This window comes from Genypterus blacodes, unplaced genomic scaffold (genome assembly GCF_046128005.1).
Source record: "Genypterus blacodes isolate CSIRO-AG114 ecotype Tasmania unplaced genomic scaffold, CSIRO-AGI_Gbla_v1 ptg000019l_1, whole genome shotgun sequence".
In the NCBI taxonomy this organism is placed as follows: domain Eukaryota; kingdom Metazoa; phylum Chordata; class Actinopteri; order Ophidiiformes; family Ophidiidae; genus Genypterus; species Genypterus blacodes.
In genome coordinates, this window is record NW_027466832.1 from 1,260,001 (window position 1) to 1,282,572 (window position 22,572).

The following is a 22,572-nucleotide window of genomic DNA, read 5'->3' on the forward strand; positions in this document are numbered from 1 at the left end:
CGATCTGTTCTTCTTGCTCTCTGTCCGTGTCTGATGTCCACAGGGTCTGTTCTCCCATCACATCGTCTCCCTCAGGTGCTGGTGTTGCAGCCCGTGGCTGAAACTCTGTAGCCTCTGGTCTGAGGTTCCTTCTGGTTTGTGCTGCGGAGTCTCCTTGGGGCCATCTGGACATGCATCGCCAGTCATCCTCTTCAGAGTCAGATGAACACTCGGGTTCTGCATTCTGTTTTGTCGGTGTCTTTTTCTCTTTGTGTGGTCTCTCACCTCTTTTCTTTTCAGGCTTGTGTGACTCAACTGGCAGGAAGTCACAGGGGAGCAGCAGATTTCGATGAAGCACTCTGGTGCGGCCCTGGCCATCCTCTGGTTGTACTTCATAAACTGGACTTTCTGGGTGTTTTCTCTTGACCACTACATGGACTTTGTCTTCCCAGAATGACCTGAGTTTTCCGGGTCCACCTCTTTCAGTCAAGTTCCTAATGAGAACTCTGCAGCCAGGATACAGCTCTGCACCTTGAACCTTCCGGTCATACAGGTTTTTCCCCCTCTCTCCGCTTGCCTTCGCAGCCTTGGAGGCTAACTGGTACGCCTCCTCCATCCTCTGTTTCCATTTCTTGGCATAGTCATCATGAGATGCACTGCCATCACTGTGGGGGATACTGAACATGATGTCAATAGGCAATCTGGGGTTACGACCAAAGAGCAGGTAATATGGTGCCTATCCAGTGGACTCATTGCGCGTGCAATTGTAGGCGTGTATTACTTTGGCAAGAGAATTCTTCCAATCTGCTTTAGCTTGGTCATCTAGGTTACGCAACATGGCCAGCAGGGTGCGGTTGAAGCGTTCCACTTGACCGTTCCCCTGGGGGTGGTACGGGGTGGTGCGAGAACCTTGGATGCCAGAGTATTTTTGGAGCTCTGCAAACAACTTATTCTCTAATTCTCTACCCTGATCATGGTGTAATTTCGTGGGGAAGCCGAATTTGAGGACAAAGTCACCGAATATCTTCTCAGCTGCAGTTCGAGCACTGTTGTTAGTACATGCATACGCCTGAGCGAATCGTGTAAAATGGTCCATGACCACCAGAATGTACTCATATCCTCCTTTACACTTCTCTAGGTGCATGAAGTCAATTGAGACCAGCTCAAAGGGGTATGTTGTCACAATACTGGTAAGTGGTGCTCTTACTGCTTTCTGTGGTCTTTTCCGTTTCACACAGCTACAGACCTTGTTGATGTGATGCTCAACGTCTCTCTGCATATGAGGCCAAAAGAAACGCTCACGGATCAGATGGAGTGTCCGTTCAACGCCCAAGTGTCCCATCTCTTCATGCAGCTCTCTCAGGATGAGGGGACGGAACTTTGGAGGCACAACCAGTTGTGTGCGTGTTGCTGTCTGTCGCCGGAGAACATCCTCAGCATCAATCACCAACTTCGCTTTCTCCCTTGCAAACACTGCCAACTCACTGTGAGTGTCTTTCACCCTCGGCCACTGCTGTTGTGCGACCTGCTGTTTCACCTGCTTCAGCAGTAGATCCTCGTCTTGAGCGGCTCTCAGTGCTTGAGGGGCGATCTGCTTTGCTGCGTTCATCCGCGGCTCACTGCTCAGCTCTGCGATGGCTGTGGTGATGGTCACTGGACACAGCAACGGCTCTCTCTCCACCTGGTGAACTGACAACCCTTTGGAGACACTGGCCAAGATCTCAGACTGTATCTTTTGTGAACAGGTTAGCATATACTTCTCTATGTCAAGGGGCATTCTCGATAGCCCGTCTGCGTCAGAGTTAGACTTCCCTGGCCTGTACTTAATTGAAGTCTGCCAATTCAGCCACCCATCTCAGCAACGTGGCATTCAATTTAGCTGTTGTCAGCACATATGTCAGAGGGTTATTATCTGTATATACTACAAACGATGGAGTGTAATACAAATAATCCCTAAACCTCTCGCATATAGCCCATTTCATTGCTAAAAACTCTAGCTTACCAGAATGTAGATGGTAATTCTTCTCTGGAGCAGAGAGTGTGCGGGAGCCATACGCAATGACCTTTAACCTTCCCTCCTGTTTTTGATAGAGCACCGCTCCAAGTCCATCCTGGGACGCATCACAATGCATAATGAACGGTTCTTCAAAGTTTGGGTAGCCCAGCACAGGAGGACTGGAGAGGTAATCTATCAGCTGACTGAGAACTGTACTGTGTTCTTCTGTCCACCTGATACGTTGATGTGAGGGTACCTGGCTTTGCTTTGTCTTTCTCACCCCAGCCTTCTGCTTCTTTGTGCCTTTAGGGGTCTCACTGCCTGGTATCTCAGCGCACAGCAGTGCATAGAGAGGCTTAGCTATGCGAGAGAAGTTTGGGATATAGGCTCGGTAGTATGAGATGAATCCTAGCACTTTCCGCACCTCACCCACTGTCGCTGGCTTCCTCTGCTTCATCTCTTGCACTGGGGCTACTTCTGCAGGATCCATTGTGTAGCCTTCCTTCGATACGATCTTTCCCAGAAATCTGACCTGGTTCTTAAAGAGCTCACATTTCTTTGCAGTCAATTTCACCCCGTGCTGTTGGTAGCGCTGAAGCACTTTTCTCACATCTTTCAGGTGATTATCAAATGTTTGGCTATGAACCAGATTATCGTCTAGATATGGCTCGCAAATTTCATCTCTGAGTCCAGATAGACACTCCTCCATGCTGCGCTGGAATTCGGAGGGTGCTGTAGACAAGCCAAAAGGGATTCGGATCCACTCATATAGGCCCCAGGGTGTTATAAAAGCTGTGAGTGGTCTACTACTTTCTTCCACGAACCCCTGATGGTAGGCCTTGCCTTGATCTAACACTGAAAACCATGCACTCCCATGTAAACTATCTAGCATATCTTGAATGCGGGGAATAGGGTGGCGATCTGGCAGAGACTTACGGTTGAGTTCTCTGTAGTCACAGCACAGACGGAGGTTCCCATCTTTTTTCCGCACACAGACAATGGGAGATGAGTAATGTGACCTAGATTTTTGGATCCAGCCCCTATTTAACAAGTCTTCTAAGTACTGTTTTACTTCTTTGTGAAGTGGCTTAGGCACAGACACATAGGTACGTCTTACCGGTGTTGTATCTGTGAGTCTGATTTTCAGTTGTAGGGAAGGGATGTATCCCACATCATCATCGTCTCTGGCGAACGCTCTGCATTCCTCCCTCAACATCTGCTTCACTTGTCGCTGCTGAGCAAGGGGGAGGTGAATCAGTGTGATTGGTGGGTCCCACCTTTCCTCGTCCACCGCTGTCCTTCCATCAGGCTCAGGCTCATCCTCCCTGCTGACCTCTGGACGTTCGACTGGAGAAGCTGGTCGAGGAGTGACTGGCTTGGCGTCCACTGGATAGACAGCTTTGACCAGTTGAACCTGCCCCAACACTGTGCGTGGGCTCAGGGTGACATCATGACAGGTGTTATTGGTGATGGGCAGTGCTATGCGAGAATATGTCCCTTCGCTAAGAGTCATCATGCTCTCTGACATTCTCAGGCCATCTGGCCAGGGGGCATGTTCATCAGGCAGAAAAAGGGCTTCTTGACTGGACAGTAGAGGACCTGTTCTCACAGCACATTTTATAGTTCTCACCTGACCTGCTGGGATCACTTCCTTCTGCCTGCCCACTCTCACTAGGCCGTCACTGCACTCAGGGTCACTGTTTTGAATAATTTTCACTAACATTTCAGTCTTTTTACAGCTAAAAGAGAAAGCTGTGCTCACAGCCTGTGTTATTACTTCATGTGGACCCTCCACACCATTCTTTAACAACAGTTCAATTACATTGTAACCAATGATTGGCTCTTCTGCTGCTCCTTTCTCACCTGTCACGAGCATGGGCACCTGAAGCGTGAACTCTGGAGCATGTGATGGGTCTAGGTGGAACGTGACCTCCACCCAGCCTAGGAAAGGGATGTCGGTCTGGTTGACAGCTTTCCCCACAAAAGGACCAGGGCCGAGGAGTTCTTCAGTGCTCCGTACCTTCACCTCTGGGATGCAGTTCTTCCTCCAGGTCTCATTGATAAGGCAGACTTGCGATCCAGTGTCCCATAAGGCTTGAGTCTTCACCCCATCTAGGTAGCAACTCACCATGCACTTCTTTCCAATAAGTCTCAGCAGCTGTGAATGGTGACGAGGGGAGATGTGGCTAATATAAGCAGAACCTGCCAATCTTCCACCTGGGGAACACCTTTCTGCTCGCAGTCTCTCTTCTAATTGTACAATGCTTTCTCTAAGAATAGTAGGGGTGTTGAGTGACCTGCTATGCTGTTCTTGAGTGTCAGGGGAGGTACATTCTACAGTCTGTCCTTTGATATTAGCTGAATCAGTGTTGCCTCTTGAGTTCCTTTGGCCTCTGCATCCTCTTGAGAGGTGTCCACTCAGGCCACATTTGAAGCAGTGGTCACACTGTTCCTCTTCACCCCGGTCTTGACATCCTCTGCATGCCCTCTTCCCTCTGTTTTGGAACTGGTGAGATGGTCGTGCTGAGTACTGAACATTCTTCCTCAGCTCAGCCACTTCCTCTCTCAGCTGTTTCACTGCATCCATCAGTTCAGTTTCTGAAGAGCTTTTTGGAGTTTTTATCTTCTGACTTTTAACACTGGCCTTGACTGAAGTGCTGTGTTCAGATGGCTGGTCATTGTCTGTTTCCCTGTCACTATACAGCTGGTAAGTAGTTGTTTCTGTTTTTAGCTCATTTATTCTGGCTGGCTTATTTGGGATACTTTTCTTCAATTTCTGCTGTGTCTCCCAATCAACAGCAGCAGCATCATTCATTTTCTCTATCAATATCTCGTCAGTCACTCCTAGATCATCTAGGTGAGGTTTCAGCTGCATTTTAACATTATCACTCAGTAGTCCTGTACTGACTGACCTAAGAAACTTCTTCTGAATGAGGTCTGGGCTATACTGTACATCTGAGCTGGCATCTTCTGCAGCCGCCAGTAGCCTCTCTTTGAGTTCAACTGCACGAAAAAGAAAATTCTGAGGGGATTCTTTTGCATCTTGAGTTATGTTAATGAGTCTGTGGAACATATCTGTAGTGTTGTTTTCTTTGAAATGGGCTTTAAGAATCGTCTTCAACTGCACGAGTGTCAAATTATTTTTGGCTTCCAGCATATCACGTAAACTGAGCCCTGGTGTAGCAGCTTTTACTACGGCTTCAACAATTTCTACATCACTGTGGCCTTTACGTTTTTCAGAGTCTATTTGGTACATGAGGTTAGTGTATGATAACTTGTCTTTCTGCCCCAATTCACCTATCTGGCCATTAATCCGAAACTCGCGTCTGATAACCACTTCAGGGGCTCTGGAGAATGGGAGTTCTGGCGGGCTAGCCGTCCTGTTCATTTTTTCCCGAAGCCGACTCATTTCCTCCTCGAGCATTTTGGTCGACGTCTGGAATGTCAACTGCATTTCAGCATACTGTTTTTGTAGCTTTTGTAGCTCCTCTTCATTTTTATCATACCTCTCTGGTTTGGGCGCGTTTTCTCTCAATCGCTTAGCTGTAGCTAACAACTCTTGCCCAAATGTCTCTGCTACATCTTGTTCCTCCACTTCAAAAGCATTCTCTACTGACTCATTAATTGCTCGGATCAACGTGTGTTTCTTCTCCTTGTCTGATGAAACTTTGCTCGGATACACACTTCTTTTAGCTGTTCCACGTTTAGCCGACACAGTAGCTCCGTTAGCTGATCCTGTAACTGCTCCAGCTCCATTTTGCGTGTTCCAACATTCGTTCTTTTTTTTTTTCTTCAGACTTCTTTTTTGTATCACGTTGAGTCCCTGTTCGGGCGCCAATTTTGTTGCACACTTGAAGAAAGTAATACTCTCAACGGCGTGCTGGGAAAAGTTTTTTGTTTAATCCAAAGTTTCCACAATACAGCTCACTTCACCATTTACATCTCCCGCCTTCCGTTCTCAGTGGCTACTTCTTCTCTCTCTCACCGTTATGCAACTGCATTATATCCCAGTACTACAGCGCCACTTCTGGCCAAAACATGCAACAACATCGTAACAAAAGAAAATAAAAGGCCACAACTTAATGGAAAAGGGACCAAAGAAAAGACTAAATGGGGGGTATGTCACAAAGGCATCATGTAAATTGTGATATACATGAACTTGAGTGTAGTCATGTGTACACGGTGACTTGAACTGGGTCTGTCTCACCTATAAAGAGCCTCTGTGTGGCTGCTCTCCTCGTTTACGGCCATACCACTCTGAACACGCCCGGTCTCGTCTGATCTCGGAAGCTAAGCAGCGTCGGGCCAGGTTAGTACTTGGATGGGAGACCGCCTGGGAATACCCGGTGCCGTAAGCATTTTGGCCCTCTGAACAGCAGGCCTCACCTGGTCCTCCTCCCTCATGTTTCACTCCCTCTGTCAACACGCAATTTCCCTCGGGAGAATAAAGTTGTATCTTATCTTATCTGAAATGTTAGTGTTCTTCTGATGAAGGCATCATGTAAATTGTGATATACATGAACTTGAGTGTAGTCATGCGTACACGGTGACTTGAACTGGGTCTGTCTCACCTATAAAGAGCCTCTGTGTGGCTGCTCTCCTCGTTTACGGCCATACCACTCTGAACACACCTGATCTCGTCTGATCTCGGAAGCAAAGCAGCGTCGGGCCAGGTTAGTACTTGGATGGGAGACTGCCTGGGAATACCCGCTGCCGTAAGCATTTTGGCCCTCTGAGCAGCAGGCCTCACCTGGTCCTCCTCCCTCATGTTTCACTCCCTTTGTCAACAACCAATGTCCCTCGGGAGAATAAAGTTGTATCTTATCTTATCATATATGAAAGCATACATTCAGAAAATGAGTATTGCACATGGGCATAATATGAGATGATTGAATGCACATGAGGAGTGAAGTACAGGAGCCACTGTGTGACGATGATGATGATGATGATGATGATGATGATGAGGATGAAAGTGAGCGTCAGAGATGTAAGTGGTCCCTCTGTATGTTCTATGTGATGATTATCAGTTTCATTAGGTAAGACTTCATTATCCAGAAATGTGTGTTTCTGATGAAGGCATCATGTAAATTGTGATATACATGAACTTGAGTGTAGTCATGTGTACACGGTGACTTGAACTGGGTCTGTCTCACCTATAAAGAGCCTCTGTGTGGCTGCTCTCCTCGTTTACGGCCATACCACTCTGAACACGCCCGATCTCGTCTGATCTCGGAAGCTAATCAGCGTCGGGCCAGGTTAGTACTTGGATGGCAGACCGCCTGGGAATACCCACTGCCGTAAGCATTTTGGCCCTCTGAGCAGCAGGCCTCACCTGGTCCTCCTCCCTCATGTTTCACTCCCTCTGTGAACACGCAATTTTCCTCGGGAGAATAAAGTTGTATCTTATCTTATCTGAAATGTTAGTGTTCTTCTGATGAAGGCATCATGTAAATTGTGATATACATGAACTTGAGTGTAGTCATGTGTACACGGTGACTTGAACTGGGTCTGTCTCACCTATAAAGAGCCTCTGTGTGGCTGCTCTCCTCGTTTACGGCCATACCACTCTGAACACGCCTGATCTCGTCTGATCTCGGAAGCTAAGCAGCGTCGGGCCAGGTTAGTACTTGGATGGGAGACCGCCTGGGAATACCCGGTGCCGTAAGCATTTTGGCCCTCTGAGCAGCAGGCCTCACCTGGTCCTCCTCCCTCATGTTTCACTCCCTCTGTCAACACCCAATGTCCCTCGGGAGAATAAAGTTGTATCTTATCTTATCTTATATGAAAGCATACATTCAGAAAATGAGTATTGCACATGGTCATAATATGAGATGATTGAATGCACATGAGGAGTGAAGTACACGAGCCACTGTGTGACGATGATGATGATGATGATGATGATGATGATGATGAAAGTGAGCGTCAGAGATGTTAGTGGTCCCTCTTTATGTTCTATGTGATGATTATCAGTTTCATTAGGTAAGACTTCATCATCCAGAAATGTGTGTTTCTGATGAAGGCATCATGTAAATTGTGATATACATGAACTTGAGTGTAGTCATGTGTACACGGTGACTTGAACTGGGTCTGTCTCACCTATAAAGAGCCTCTGTGTGGCTGCTCTCCTCGTTTACGACCATACCACTCTGAACACGCCCGATCTCTTCTGATCTCAGCAGCTAAGCAGCGTCGGGCCAGGTTAATACTTGGATGGGAGTTCGCCTGGGAATACCTGGTGCCGTTAGCATTTTGGCCCTCTGAGCAGCAGGCCTCACCTGGTCCTCCTTCCTCATGTTTAACTCACTCTGTGAACACGCAAGTTCCCTCGGGAGAATAAAGTTGTGTCTTATCTTATCTTATATGAAAGCATACATTCAGAAAATGAGTATTGCACATGGGCATAATATGAGAAGATTGAATGCACATGAGAAGTGAAGTACACGAGCCACTTTGTGACGATGATGATGATGATGATGAAAGTGAGCGTCAGAGATGTAAGTGGTCCCTCTGTATCTTCTATGTGATGATTATCAGTTTCATTAGGTAAGACTTCATTATCCAGAAATGTGTGTTTCTGATGAAGGCATCATGTAAATTGTGATATACATGAACTTGAGTGTAGTCATGGGTACACGGTGACTTGAACTGGGTCCGTCTCACCTATAACGAGCCTCTGTGTGGCTGCTCTCCTCGTTTACGGCCATACCACTCTGAACACGCCCGATCTCGTCTGATCTCGGAAGCTAATCAGCGTCGGGCCAGGTTAGTACTTGGATGGGAGACCGCCTGGGAATACCTGGTGCCGTAAGCATTTTGGCCCTCTGAGCAGCAGGCCTCACCTGGTCCTCCTCCCTCATGTTTCACCCCCCATGTCAACACGCAATTTCCCTCGGGAGAATAAAGTTGTGTCTTATCTTATCTGAAATGTTAGTGTTCTTCTGATGAAGGCATCATGTAAATTGTGATATACATGAACTTGAGTGTAGTCATGTGTACACGGTGACTTGAACTGGGTCTGTCTCACCTATAAAGATCCTCTGTGTGGCTGCTCTCCTTGTTTACGGCCATACCACTCTGAACACGCCCGATCTCGTCTGATCTCGGAAGCTAATCAGCGTCGGTCCAGGTTAGTACTTGGATGGGAGACCGCTTGGGAATACCCGGTGCCGTAAGCATTTTGGCCCTCTGAGCAGCAGGCCTCACCTGGTCCTCCTCCCTCATGTTTCACTCACTCTGTGAAAACGCAAGTTCCCTCGGGAGAATAAAGTTGTATCTTATCTTATCTTATATGAAAGCATACATTCAGAAAATGAGTATTGCACATGGGCATAATATGAGATGATTGAATGCACATGAGAAGTGTAGTACACGAGCCACTGTGTGACGATGATGATGATGATGATGATGATGATGATGATGAAAGTGAGCATCAGAGATGTTAGTGGTCCCTCGTTATGTTCTATGTGATGATTATCAGTTTCATTTGGTTAGACCTCATTATCCAGAAATGTGTTCTTCTGATGAAGGCATCATGTAAATTGTGATTTACATGAACTTGAGTGTAGTCATGTGTACACGGTGACTTGAACTGGGTCTGTCTCACCTATAAAGAGCCTCTGTGTGGCTGCTCTCCTTGTTTACGGCCATACCACTATGAACACGCCTGATCTCGTCTGATCTCGGAAGCTAAGCAGCGTCGGGCAAGGTTAGTACTTGGATGGGAGACCGCCTAGGAATACCCATTGCCGTAAACATTTTGTCCCTCTGAGCAGCAGGCCTCACCTGGTCCTCCTCCCTCATGTTTCAATTCCTCTGTCAACACCCAATTTCCCTCGGGAGAATAAAGTTGTATCTTATCTTATCTTATATGAAAGCATACATTCAGAAAATGAGTATTGCACATGGGCATAATATGAGAAGATTGAATACACATGAGAAGTGAAGTACACGAGCCACTGTGTGACAATGATGATAATGATGATGATGAAAGTGAGCGTCAGAGATGTTAGTGGTCCCTCTGTATGTTCTATGTGATGATTATCAGTCTCATTAGGTAAGACTTCATTATCCAGAAATGTGTGTTTCTGATGAAGGCATCATGTAAATTGTGATATACATGAACTTGAGTGTAGTCATGTGTACACGGTGACTTGAAAAGGGTCTGTCTCACCTATAAAGAGCATCTGTGTGGCTGCTCTCCTCGTTTACGGCCATACCACTCTGAACACGCCCGATCTCGTCTGATCTCGGAAGCTAATCAGCGTCGGGCAAAGTTAGTACTTGGATGGGAGACCGCCTGGGAATACCGGGTTCCGTAAGCATTTTGGCCCTCTGAGCAGCAGGCCTCACCTGGTCCTCCTCCCTCATGTTTCACTCCCTTTGTCAACACGCAATTTCCCTCGGGAGAATAAAGTTCTGTCATTTCTTATCTGAAATGTTAGTGTTCTTCTGATGAAGGCATCATGTAAATTGTGATATACATGAACTTGAGTGTAGTCATGTGTACACGGTGACTTGAACTGGGTCTGTCTCACCTATAAAGAGCCTCTGTGTGGCTGCTCTCCTCGTTTACGGCCATACCACTCTGAACACGCCCGATCTCGTCTGATCTCGGAAGCTAATCAGCGTCGGGCCAGGTTAGTACTTGGATGGGAGACGGCCTGGGAATACCCGGTGCCATAAGCATTTTGGCCCTCTGAGCAGCAGGCCTCACCTGGTCCTCCTCACTCATGTTTCACTCCCTCTGTCAACACCCAATGTCCCTCGGGAGAATAAAGTTGTATCTTATCTTATCTTATATGAAAGCATACATTCAGAAAATGAGTATTGCACATGGGCATAATATGAGAAGATTGAATGCACATGAGAAGTGAAGTACACGAGCCACTGTGTGACGATGATGATGATGATGATGATGATGATGATGAAAGTGAGCGTCAGAGATGTTAGTGGTCCCTCTGTATGTTCTATGTGATGATTATCAGTTTCATTAGGTAAGACTTCATTATCCAGAAATGTGTGTTTCTGATGAAGGCATCATGTAAATTGTGATATACATGAACTTGAGTGTAGTCATGTGTACACGGTGACTTGAACTGGGTCTGTCTCACCTATAAAGAGTCTCTGTGTGGCTGCTCCCCTCGTTTACGGCCATACCACTCTGAACACGGAAGTAAGAGGAGGTGTGTGTGAGCTCCAGGCGTGCGTGTATTTTGACTGATCCTGTGCGGCAATTTTGATTTTGAGTTTGAACTGTGGCGTTTCTTTAAGCCCAGATTTTTCGTTTCTTTGATAGCTCTGTTTTTGGAGCCACCCCCAGCAGTTTTGACTGTCTGGGGGACACTTTAAGTTATTTATTTGTTTGTTTGGTTTTGGTTTTTCCTGATGGAAAATAGTTTATACTGTGCTCCAAGTATGGTGAGAACCAGAGGAAAGGGAGCCAGAGTCGCTGCACCGGGCCCGGACCGGACGGCCGAGGCAAACGAGCCGATGGTGGAAGACGATCGGGCGTACAGGACCGTGGACGGTCAGAATATGACGGGAGAAATGGAGGACACACGTGCGGTGACAGCTCCTGACGTAGCCGAAAATGCGCAAGGAGGAAGAGGGCAGGAGAGAGAAATCATCAGAGAGGAAGAGATACGGATTTTTAAGGATAAAGCTGAAGAGTTTCAGCAAAATTTAACGCTCGCCCTGGAGCTGATTGGAGAAGATAAAGTGACCGCAATGGAGCTGATCCAGGCAATACAAGACACTTGTGGGAAAATCATCGCCTGCCGGTACACGGGCAGAAATAAATATGAGATCACAATGAATCACCCGAACGGGAAAGAAAGACTATTGGACGGCAGAAAAATTGGACAGACCGCGATCATGTCCAAGGAGTTATGTAATGATGAGCTGGTGGTCTCGTTTCTGGGGCTGCCGGCGTATATCACGGACAGCGTCATTCTGGGCAAGCTGAACAGCTGGGGAGTGAGTGCAGTATCCCCGATCATCAGGAGAATGTGGCCGGGAACTAGAATTGCTGACGGAACAAGATACGTGAAAGTTAAATTCACGGAGACGGTCCAATCACTTCCATATTCGACCAAGTTTGAGACGGCTTTTGGAGCAGAGTTCTTCAGAGTTTTGCACGACAAACAGGTGAAAGTGTGCAGACAGTGCATACAGACTGGTCATATCCTGAGGGACTGTCCAGATTTCCTTTGTAGAAAATGTGGAGAGCAGGGGCACTATGCAAGGGAGTGCATGGGCAGAGGGAACAAATGCCAGAGCTGCAAAAAGGAGAGCAGCAGATGTGTTTGTGAGGACGTTGATCATGCTCCAGGGACGGGAGGAAAGCAACGTGAGGAGCAGGAAGAATCGAGAGAGAATATCTCTGAGAGGGAGGAGACCGAGAAGGATCGTGCGGAGGGGGAAGCGGAGAAAGGAAGAGACATACTGGAGTCGGACGGAGAGCAAGGAATGGAGGTGAGAGGATCGACAGCTGAGGTGCCGGGACATGGAGACGCAGCAGAGGGGCAGAGTGTGGATACATCGGAGAGAAAGGAGAGGAAGGTGAAAATTGTTCAACTTCAGCGACCCCCAGAATCAGACTCAGAGATATGCTTGACGGGGTCTCAAGAGTCGGGGAACTCGGAGTCTGATATGGACCTCGGAAACAGCCAGGAGCTGGGGAAGAGAAGACTGCAATGGATGCTGAAGACAAGGGGATCAAAAAGAGGAAAAAGTAAGACGTGAACTGTAGCATAAAGATGATGGGCCTGATTTATCTCTATGTATTTACAATGTTAAAAATACTATCGCAAAACACAAACGGCTTAAGATGTATTAACAAGATGAGAGATGTTTTAAGGGTGGATACTTTTGACATCCTCTGTGTACAAGAGACTAAGTGGACAAGGGAGTGGAGAAGCTATCTGAGGGATACATGGGCTGGAAAAGTGTGGGCAAACAACGGTGTAAATGGACGAGCCGGAGTCGCTATTTTTGCTAAAGGAGATAAGATCCAAAATGTTAAGGAAATAGTGAAGGATGATGAGGGAAGGGTGATCGGTATTGAATTTATTTACAGGAATGTGCTTTACAAACTTTTGAATATTTATGCACCGAATGAGGACAACAAGCGTGGAATTTTCTTTGATCAACTAAAACCGCATTTGGGAGGGAACATTTGTGTAGTGGGGGATTTTAACTGTGCACTTACGAGATTGGATATATCAAGCAACAATACATACAAAAGTGATATAAGTAGGAAATCGCTAAATGAGCTTTTTGACTATTTCAACCTGGTAGATCTGTGGAGGGTGCGCAATATGGGAGAAAGGGGCTTTTCCAGACGACAGACGGTTCTGGGGAAACTTAAACAGTCCAGGATTGACTTATGTCTATTAGCATCTGGGCTGGAAAAAAAGATTTCAAAATGCTGGTATGAGTTCACAGGGTTTAGCGATCATGCAAGGTTATGGGTGGAGCTGGGGGAGAAAGAGCACAAAGGTGGAGGGTTATGGTGTTTAAATAACAGTGTTTTGCTGGATGGAAAATATAGGGAGAAAGTTGAAAATCTACTGAAAGAAAGAAAAAGAGAACTGCAGGGTGAGGGTTGTATAAATATGGGGGAGTGGTGGGAGGAGGTGAAATTGCACATCAAAAAAGTGACAATAAACTATTGTAAAAATAAAATGGAGAAGGAAAGAAGGACTGAGTATAGTTTAAGAGACCAGATTAATAAAGAGCTGGAAAGGTCGATTGCAGAGGAAAACTTCAACAATCTAAAATATCTCATGCTGAGAAAACAATTAGATGAGCTTGAGAAGAAACGGAGCAGAGGGGCAGCTATCAGATCGAGGATGAAGGATATTTTAGAAGGGGAAAAGAATACAAGTTTCTTTTTAGGGCTTGAAAAAAGACAGCAAAAGAAAGCTCATCTGCAAAACCTGAAAAATGAAGAGGGTAAGACAATGGAGAAGACAGAGGAAATGCTGGAGGTGGCTCATAAACATTTTAAAACACTTTTTTCAAAGATGGAGGTAAACTCTACAGACCACAGTGTTTTTGAAGGGATAGAAAAAAAATTAGGGGAAGATGACAGAGCAGACTGTGATAAAAACATAACAGAGGAAGAATTGGAAAGAGCAATAAATGGTTTGAATAAGAACAAAAGTCCAGGGCTGGATGGGTTATCGGGGGAATTTTACATCACCTTTAAACAGGTGATGAAGCCAATTCTCCTGAGAATCTTTCAATGCATGGAGCGGGAGGGGAAAGCATCTGGGGACTTCTTCACGGGGCTAATCCGAGTGGTGTATAAGAATAAGGGTGACAAAGGTGATTTGGGGAATTATAGGCCAATTAGTCTGCTAAATACAGATTATAAAATACTGGCTAAAATCCTGGCAAACAGATTGAAGGAGGTGATAGGCACAGTGGTGAATCCCTGTCAGTGTTATGGTGTGGTAGGGAGAGACATTAGTGACATCATCTTATCGATCCAGGACATCTTTGACAAAATGAATCAGAAGGGAGGGCTGTACATAGGGGTTGATTTAGAGAAGGCGTTTGATAGGGTGGATCATGATTTTTTGTTTAAAACACTGGAAAAGATGGGTTTCGGGGAAGGTTTCACTAAATGGATTAGGTTAATATATAGGAATGCCATCAGTAGGGTGAAAATAAACGGGAGGTTAACTGAGAGCTTCGCTCTGGAGAGGTCAATCAGGCAAGGATGCCCGCTTTCAGCTATGTTATACTCCATAGCGGCAGAACCCTTGTCTGCCCTCATTAGGAGGGACCCAGGGATTTTGGGGATTGAAATGGAAGATAAAACGGACACGAAAATCTACCAGTACGCAGATGACATAAGTATTACGGTTAGGAATGAGAGGAGTGTAGACAGGGTGCTGCAGCATGTAGAGTGCTATGAGAGGGTATCTGGGGCCAAAATCAATGCGGAAAAAACCGAGCTAATGGGCTTTGGTGATGGTTTCGATTGTGTAAATAAATGGAATTTTGTAAAGAGAAATGAAATGGTGAAGGTTTTGGGTGTATACGTAGGTAAGAATCGAGATGCAGCAACAAAACAAACGTGGGGTGAAATAGAGGGAAAAATCAAAATGCGATTGGATTTCTGGTCCGGGAGGAAATTGAATCTAAGGGGTAAAGTGATAGTAACTAACGCCCTCCTCCTGTCCAAGTGTCAGTATGCGCTAAGAGTCTGTGAAATGCCGGACAGGGTAATAGGAAAGCTGAATGACATGATGAGTGCTTTCATCTGGAATAAAAAACAGCATTTGATAGCCAGGAAGGTGCTCATCAATGGGCAGAAGGAGGGCGGTTTGAAATTGGTGGACCTGAAAAGTAAAAAGCTTAGTGCACGGATTCGACTGTTAGGGAAATTTATGGGAAACGCAAAGATTTACGCGTGGCAGAAGTGCCTCGACTCTTGCCTACAGGGGTGGGATAATAGAGGAGTGTTTAATCTATGTAGGGAAACGGAGCAAAGGGAAAGAGCACAGGTTAATGCATTTACAGGGGAAATACTTGAAGCGTGGAATATTTTACTGGGGGATTTAAAGTTTAGATGTGAGACTGCGGAGCAGGTGTTACACCAACCAGTTTTCAGAAATCCGGCAATAAGGTGTCAGGGGAAGGTATTTTCAGGGAGGTACTTGGAGGAACTAGGTTTAAATCAGGTGAAGCACTTTATCCAAAGAGGTGGTGGATTTCTGCAGGAGGAAGTAATCCAGGAGGTCAGGGGAAGATTAGGGAAAGTGAGACCAATAGAGATCAAAAGACTATGCCAGAGAATTTCAGAGGGGTTACCTCGTAGCTGGGTGGCGCTGGTGAAGGGGAGGAGGGCAGAGAAGGCTCTGGAGTTGGTCAGTTTCTCCCTCATCCAAGGAGGGAAAGAGCATGACATACGATCAGTTAACTCCAAGATACTATATAGAGTGTTTTTGGGAAAGGAAAAGAAGAAAGCGGCAGCTGAGGAAGTATGGCTAAGGCAGTTCCATGGGCTTAAGAGGGAGCACATTTGGTCAGATCTAAATGTGAAGTTCATTTCATCAGAGTGCTTTGATACAAATTTCAGGCTCAGACACAATAGAATATTTGTCAATTTGGTGCTAAACCAGATAAATAGACTCAACAGCAAGGTTTGTGATATATGTGAGGTGGAAGTGGAGACATTTAGGCACTTTATTTTTGAATGTAAGGAGTTAAAAGTGTTTTTTGAGAAACTGGACCAATGCTTTCAAAAATGTAGAGTCACAATCACGGAAAAGGAAAAATGGGAGAGGTTTTTTCTATTTGGGTATAAGGAAAGGAAAGCAGGGGTGAACAAATGGCTTATCAATTACATTCTGAGTTATGCCAAACATGTCATCAGACTTCGGAGAAACTATTCACATTTCGAGGACAAAAAAGTGAACATCTGGAGTTTTTTCTGTAACTTTATGAAAAGGAATGTGAGTCTGCTGTGGGATGGTGGGGACAAGAATTTCAAACAAAAGGTGCTGGAAGATAACTGTCTATTTGTGTGTGGAAATCAGGGTGGGGTGCAAATGTCAATAGGTCAAGGGTGAGGGGTGATGGGTGAAGGAAAAAAAAAAAAAAAAAAAGATGTGATGAATGGTGTTATGGATTGTTGGAAATAATTTGATTTGATTTGAAATGACTTGTATTTACTTGTGTAAAATGTATTTGTTAAAAATATTTATTTTTTGATAATAAAAGAAAAAAAAAAAAAACATGCCCGATCTCGTCTGATCTCGGAAGCTAAGCAGCGTCGGGCCAGGTTAGTACTTGGATGAGAGACCGCCTGGGAATACCCGGTGCCGTAAGCACTTTGGCCCTCTGAGCAGCAGGCCTCACCTGGTCCTCCTCCCTCATGTTTCACTCCCTCTGTCAACACCCAATGTCCCTCGGGAGAATAATGTTGTATCTTATCTTATCTTATATGAAAGCATACATTCAGAAAATGAGTATTGCACATGGGCATAATATGAGAAGATTGAATGCACATGAGAAGTGAAGTACACGAGCCACTGTGTGACGATGATGATGATGACGATGATGATGATGATGAAACTGAGCGTCAGAGATGTTAGTGGTCCCTCTTTATGTTCTATATGATGATTATCAGTTTCATTAGGTAAGACTTCATTATCCAGAAATGTGTGTTTCTGATGAAGGCATCATGTAAATTGTGATATACATGAACTTGAGTGTAGTCATGTGTACACGGTGACTTGAACTGGGTCTGTCTCACCTATGAAGAGCCTCTGTGTGGCTGCTCTCCTCGTTTACGGCCATACCACTCTGAACACGCCCGATCTCGTCTGATCTCAGAAGCTAAGCAGCGTCAGGCCAGGTTAGTACTTGGATGGGAGACCGCCTGGGAATACCCGGTGCCGTAAGCATTTTGGCCCTCTGAGCAGCAGGCCTCACCTGGTCTTCCTCCCTCATGTTTCACTCCCTCTGTCAACACGCAATTTCACTCGGGAGAATAAAGTTGTATCTTATCTTATCATATATGAAAGCATACATTCAGAAAATGAGTATTGCACATGGTCATAATATGAGATGATTGAATGCACATTAGAATTGAAGTACACGAGCCACTGTGTGACGATGATGATTATGATGATGATGATGATGATGACAGTGAGCGTCAGAGATGTTAGTGGTCCCTCTTTATCTTCTATGTGATGATTATCAGTTTCATTAGGCAAGACTTCATTATCCAGAAATGTGTGTTTCTGATGAAGGCATCATGTAAATTGTGATATACATGAACTTGAGTGTAGTCATGTGTACACGGTGACTTGAACTGGGTCTGTCTCACCTATAAAGAGCCTTTGTGTGGCTGCTCTCCTTGTTTACAGCCATACCACTCTGAACACGCCTGATCTCGTCTGATCTCGGAAGCTAAGCAGCGTCGGGCCAGGTTAGTACTTGGATGGGAGACTGCCTGGGAACACCCGGTGCCGTAAGCATTTTGGCCCTCTGAGCAGCAGGCCTCACCTGGTCCTCCTCCCTCATGTTTCACTTCCTCTGTCAACACGCAATTTCCCTCGGGAGAATAAAGTTGTATCTTATCTTATCTGAAATGTTAGTGTTCTTCTGATGAAGATATCATGTAAATTGTGATATACATGAACTTGAGTGTAGTCATGTGTACACGGTCACTTGAACTTGGTCTGTCTCACCTATAAAGAGCCTCTGTGTGGCTGCTCTCCTGTTTTACGGCCATACCACTCTGAACACGCCCGATCTCGTCTGATCTCAGAAGCTAAGCAGCGTTGGGCCATGTTTGTACTTGGATGGGAGACCGCCTGGGAATACCCAGTGCCGTTAGCTTTTTGGCCCTCTGAGCAGCAGGCCTCACCTGGTCTTCCTCCCTCATGTTTCACTCCCTCTGTCAACACGCAATTTCACTCGGGAGAATAAAGTTGTATCTTATCTTATCATATATGAAAGCATACATTCAGAAAATGAGTATTGCACATGGTCATAATATGAGATGATTGAATGCACATGAGAATTGAAGTACACGAGCCACTGTGTGACGATGATGATTATGATGATGATGATGATGATGACAGTGAGCGTCAGAGATGTTAGTGGTCCCTCTTTATCTTCTATGTGATGATTATCAGTTTCATTAGGCAAGAATTCATTATCCAGAAATGTGTGTTTCTGATGAAGGCATCATGTAAATTGTGATATACATGAACTTGAGTGTAGTCATGTGTACACGGTGACTTGAACTGGGTCTGTCTCACCTATAAAGAGCCTTTGTGTGGCTGCTCTCCTTGTTTACAGCCATACCACTCTGAACACGCCTGATCTCGTCTGATCTCGGAAGCTAAGCAGCGTCGGGCCAGGTTAGTACTTGGATGGGAGACCGCCTGGGAATACCCGGTGCCGTAAGCATTTTGGCCCTCTGAGCAGCAGGCCTCACCTGGTCCTCCTCCCTCATGATTCACTTCCTCTGTCAACACGCAATTTCCCTCGGGAGAATGAAGTTGTATCTTATCTTATCATATATGAAAGCATACATTCAGAAAATGAGTATTGCACATGGTCATAATATGAGAAGATTGAATGCACATGAGAAGTGAAGTACACGAGCCACTGTGTGACGATGATGATGATGAAAGTGAGCGTCAGAGATGTTAGTGGTCCCTCTGTATGTTCTATGTGATGATTATCAGTTTCATTAGGTAAGACTTCATTATCCAGAAATGTGTGTTTCTGATGAAGGCATCATGTAAATTGTGATATACATGAACTTGAGTGTAGTCATGTGTACACGGTGACTTGAACTGGGTCTGTCTCACCTATAAAGAGTCTCTGTGTGGCTGCTCCCCTCGTTTACGGCCATACCACTCTGAACACGCCCGATCTCGTCTGATCTCAGAAGCTAAGCAGCGTTGGGCCAGGTTAGTACTTGGATGGGAGACCGCCTGGGAATACCCGGTGCCGTAAGCATTTTGGCCCTTTGAGCAGCAGGCCTCACCTGGTCCTCCTCCCTCATGTTTCACTCCCTCTGTCAACACCCAATGTCCCTCGGGAGAATAAAGTTGTATCTTATCTTATCTTATATGAAAGCATACATTCAGAAAATGAGTATTGCACATGGGCATAATATGAGATGATTGAATGCACATGAGAATTGAAGTACACGAGCCACTGTGTGACGATGATGATTATGATGATGATGATGATGATGACAGTGAGCGTCAGAGATGTTAGTGGTCCCTCTTTATCTTCTATGTGATGATTATCAGTTTCATTAGGCAAGACTTCATGATCCAGAAATGTGTGTTTCTGATGAAGGCATCATGTAAATTGTGATATACATGAACTTGAGTGTAGTCATGTGTACACGGTGACTTGAACTGGGTCTGTCTCACCTATAAAGAGCCTTTGTGTGGCTGCTCTCCTCGTTTACGGCCATACCACTCTGAACATGCCCGATCTCGTCTGATCTCGGAAGCTAAGCAGCGTCGGGCCAGGTTAGTACTTGGATGGGAGACCGCCTGGGAACACCCGGTGCCGTAAGCATTTTGGCCCTCTGAGCAGCAGGCCTCACCTGGTCTTCCTCCCTCATGTTTCACTTCCTCTGTCAACACCCAATTTCCCTCGGGAGAATAAAGTTGTATCTTATCTTATCTTATATGAAAGCATACATTCAGAAAATGAGTATTGCACATGGTCATAATATGAGAAGATTGAATGCACATGAGAAGTGAAGTACACGAGCCACTGTGTGACGATGATGATGATGAAAGTGAGCGTCAGAGATGTTAGTGGTCCCTCTGTATGTTCTATGTGATGATTATCAGTTTCATTAGGTAAGACTTCATTATCCAGAAATGTGTGTTTCTGATGAAGGCATCATGTAAATTGTGATATTGTGGTGATTATACATAATTCCCCCTCGGACTATGGTGTGGGTAGGTGTGTTCCCCACGGTGGTTAAAAGGGCGAGGACTTCCGGTCCGTAGGTGTTGTTGTTCTGCTGTATTGATTGTACGAGACGAGTGAATCCGCATGTCTATAAAGTGGACGTTAAAACTCAATACGCCGCCTCCGACTCCCGTCCTTCGGCACTACACTGGTGACCCTGACGCGAGTCTCGACGAAGTATCCGAGACTGGACTGAACATGGCCGTTTTTCTCAAATTGCCGGAGTTTTGGGAGACGTCCGCGGCGGCATGGTTCGCACAGACGGAAGCTCAATTCGCCCTCCGCGGGATAACGGATGACGACACACGCTATTTCCATGTCGTCTCCGCACTGGGGAGCTCTACAGCGGCCCGGACAGTGGGGTGTATTACTTCTCTTCCTGCCCTGGAGAAATATGCAGCATTCAAGACTCTCCTGCTCAAAACCTTCGAGCTGTCACGGCCGGAACGAGCCCGACGCCTGTTCGCTATTCACGGCCTCGGAGACAGTAAGCCCTCAGAGCACATGGAGATGATGCTGAACCTGCTAGGTAAAGAAGAGCCAAATTTCCTGTTCATGGAACTGTTCCTTCGGCACATGCCGCCACACGTGCAAACAGCCTTAACTAATACAACTATCACGGAGCCACGAGCTTTCGCCGAGGAGGCTGATCGCTTTTTCCTGGCTACCCAGCGTTTCGCCCCTGAGGTGCTAGCCCCGACGCGCAGCTACATGCCCCCCAGCAGAGGAATGCTAACTACAGGAGACCCTGTGACTGCTGACGGCCGCACAAATTCAGGCATGTGCTACTTCCATGCGCGTTTCGGCGCTAAAGCTAAGAGATGCCGGCCCCCTTGCAACTATGGACCGGCGGGAAACGACAGGGCCCACGTTCAGTTGTAGCCGTGAGCGTGGGTGCAACAAGCAGACTACTATTCATTAAGGACACCCTCTCCAGGCGTAACTTCCTCTGCGACACCGGAGCTAACAGGAGCATTTTGCCGGCCACGAGGAGTGACACCGCCAGCGGAGGCTACGGCCCCCCATTGACGTCTGCTAACGACACCCCTATCCGCACCTATGGCACAAAGACTGTGAACCTGTGTCTCGAGGGCCGGCAGTTTACGTGGGATTTTGTTACGGCCGACATTTCCTTCCCCATCCTCGGTGCGGATTTCCTGTGCGCTCACGGACTACTAGTGGACGTCAAGAACAGCCGCTTGGTAGACGCATTGACATTCTCCTCGCTTGCTTGTGTCCGCGGTGAGGCAACATACGGCGGACTCTCCAGCTCTCTTGCTGAGGGGGACAGATATCAACGCCTACTTGGTGAGTTTCCCAGCCTGACGAAGCCCACCTTTTCCGCCACTACCATCAAGCACGGGGTTGAACACCACATTGACACTAAGGGCCCCCCGGTCTACGCTAGGGCCCGGCGGCTCAATCCTGTCAGGCTGGCAGTCGCCAGGTCAGAGTTTGCCAACATGGAGTGCCTGGGCATTATCCACCGCTCTGACAGCCCATGGGCCTCACCCCTCCACATCGTCCCTAAACCAGATGGTGGTTGTCGTCCGTGCGGAGACTACCGCCGCCTTAACGACGCTACCACACCGGACCGCTACCCGGTCCCCCACATCCAGGATTTCTCCGCACATCTGGCTGGCAAACTGGTTTTCTCCAAAGTGGATCTGGTGCGGGGCTACCACCAAGTCCCGGTGCACCCTGCAGACATCCCCAAAACGGCGGTGGTCACGCCGTTCGGACTGTTTGAGTTCCTGCGGATGCCGTTTGGACTTAAGAACGCTGCACAGTCTTTCCAGCGGTTGATGGATTCGGCGCTAAGAGACATGCCGTTCATTTTCGTTTACCTAGACGATATTCTCGTTGCCAGCTCCTCGGAGGGAGAGCACCAAGTACACCTCCGGGATCTCTTCAAAAGGCTCGACCAGCACGGCTTGATTATCAACCCTGCGAAGTGCGTGTTCGGGTTGCCCTCCATCCAATTCCTCGGACATCTGGTGAGCAAAGAGGGGGCTGCCACCCTCCCGGCAAAGGTGGAGGCCGTGTCCGCCTTTCCAAGACCGCACACAGCTCGTGCACTCCGGGAGTTTCTGGGGATGGTGACCTTTTATCACCGGTTC

General features: G+C 46.6%; 11 non-coding genes and 5 pseudogenes across 11 annotated transcripts; all 16 read left to right on the forward strand.

The window, feature by feature from the left end:
• The first annotated feature begins 6,214 nt into the window (after positions 1–6,214).
• On the forward strand, positions 6,215–6,333 carry LOC142991568 (5S ribosomal RNA). Its single transcript, XR_012960938.1, has one exon. It is a non-coding gene; the product is annotated as a 5S ribosomal RNA (ribosomal RNA).
• Positions 6,334–6,578: 245 nt separating this feature from the next.
• Positions 6,579–6,697, forward strand: LOC142991530 (5S ribosomal RNA). The gene has a single exon (XR_012960931.1). It is a non-coding gene; the product is annotated as a 5S ribosomal RNA (ribosomal RNA).
• A 463-nt stretch (positions 6,698–7,160) lies between these two features.
• LOC142991556 (5S ribosomal RNA) lies at positions 7,161–7,279 on the forward strand (annotated as a pseudogene).
• A 245-nt stretch (positions 7,280–7,524) lies between these two features.
• LOC142991494 (5S ribosomal RNA) lies at positions 7,525–7,643 on the forward strand. The gene has a single exon (XR_012960896.1). It is a non-coding gene; the product is annotated as a 5S ribosomal RNA (ribosomal RNA).
• Positions 7,644–8,103: 460 nt separating this feature from the next.
• LOC142991566 (5S ribosomal RNA) lies at positions 8,104–8,222 on the forward strand (annotated as a pseudogene).
• Positions 8,223–8,667: 445 nt separating this feature from the next.
• Positions 8,668–8,786, forward strand: LOC142991594 (5S ribosomal RNA). Its single transcript, XR_012960963.1, has one exon. It is a non-coding gene; the product is annotated as a 5S ribosomal RNA (ribosomal RNA).
• A 245-nt stretch (positions 8,787–9,031) lies between these two features.
• Positions 9,032–9,150, forward strand: LOC142991489 (5S ribosomal RNA). Its single transcript, XR_012960891.1, has one exon. It is a non-coding gene; the product is annotated as a 5S ribosomal RNA (ribosomal RNA).
• A 460-nt stretch (positions 9,151–9,610) lies between these two features.
• Positions 9,611–9,729, forward strand: LOC142991552 (5S ribosomal RNA; annotated as a pseudogene).
• Positions 9,730–10,177: 448 nt separating this feature from the next.
• On the forward strand, positions 10,178–10,296 carry LOC142991547 (5S ribosomal RNA; annotated as a pseudogene).
• Positions 10,297–10,541: 245 nt separating this feature from the next.
• Positions 10,542–10,660, forward strand: LOC142991527 (5S ribosomal RNA). Its single transcript, XR_012960928.1, has one exon. It is a non-coding gene; the product is annotated as a 5S ribosomal RNA (ribosomal RNA).
• Positions 10,661–17,278: 6,618 nt separating this feature from the next.
• Positions 17,279–17,397, forward strand: LOC142991504 (5S ribosomal RNA). The gene has a single exon (XR_012960905.1). It is a non-coding gene; the product is annotated as a 5S ribosomal RNA (ribosomal RNA).
• Positions 17,398–17,854: 457 nt separating this feature from the next.
• On the forward strand, positions 17,855–17,973 carry LOC142991512 (5S ribosomal RNA). The gene has a single exon (XR_012960913.1). It is a non-coding gene; the product is annotated as a 5S ribosomal RNA (ribosomal RNA).
• Positions 17,974–18,218: 245 nt separating this feature from the next.
• On the forward strand, positions 18,219–18,337 carry LOC142991563 (5S ribosomal RNA; annotated as a pseudogene).
• A 457-nt stretch (positions 18,338–18,794) lies between these two features.
• LOC142991607 (5S ribosomal RNA) lies at positions 18,795–18,913 on the forward strand. The gene has a single exon (XR_012960975.1). It is a non-coding gene; the product is annotated as a 5S ribosomal RNA (ribosomal RNA).
• A 439-nt stretch (positions 18,914–19,352) lies between these two features.
• On the forward strand, positions 19,353–19,471 carry LOC142991578 (5S ribosomal RNA). The gene has a single exon (XR_012960947.1). It is a non-coding gene; the product is annotated as a 5S ribosomal RNA (ribosomal RNA).
• A 457-nt stretch (positions 19,472–19,928) lies between these two features.
• Positions 19,929–20,047, forward strand: LOC142991539 (5S ribosomal RNA). Its single transcript, XR_012960935.1, has one exon. It is a non-coding gene; the product is annotated as a 5S ribosomal RNA (ribosomal RNA).
• The last annotated feature ends 2,525 nt before the right edge of the window (positions 20,048–22,572 follow it).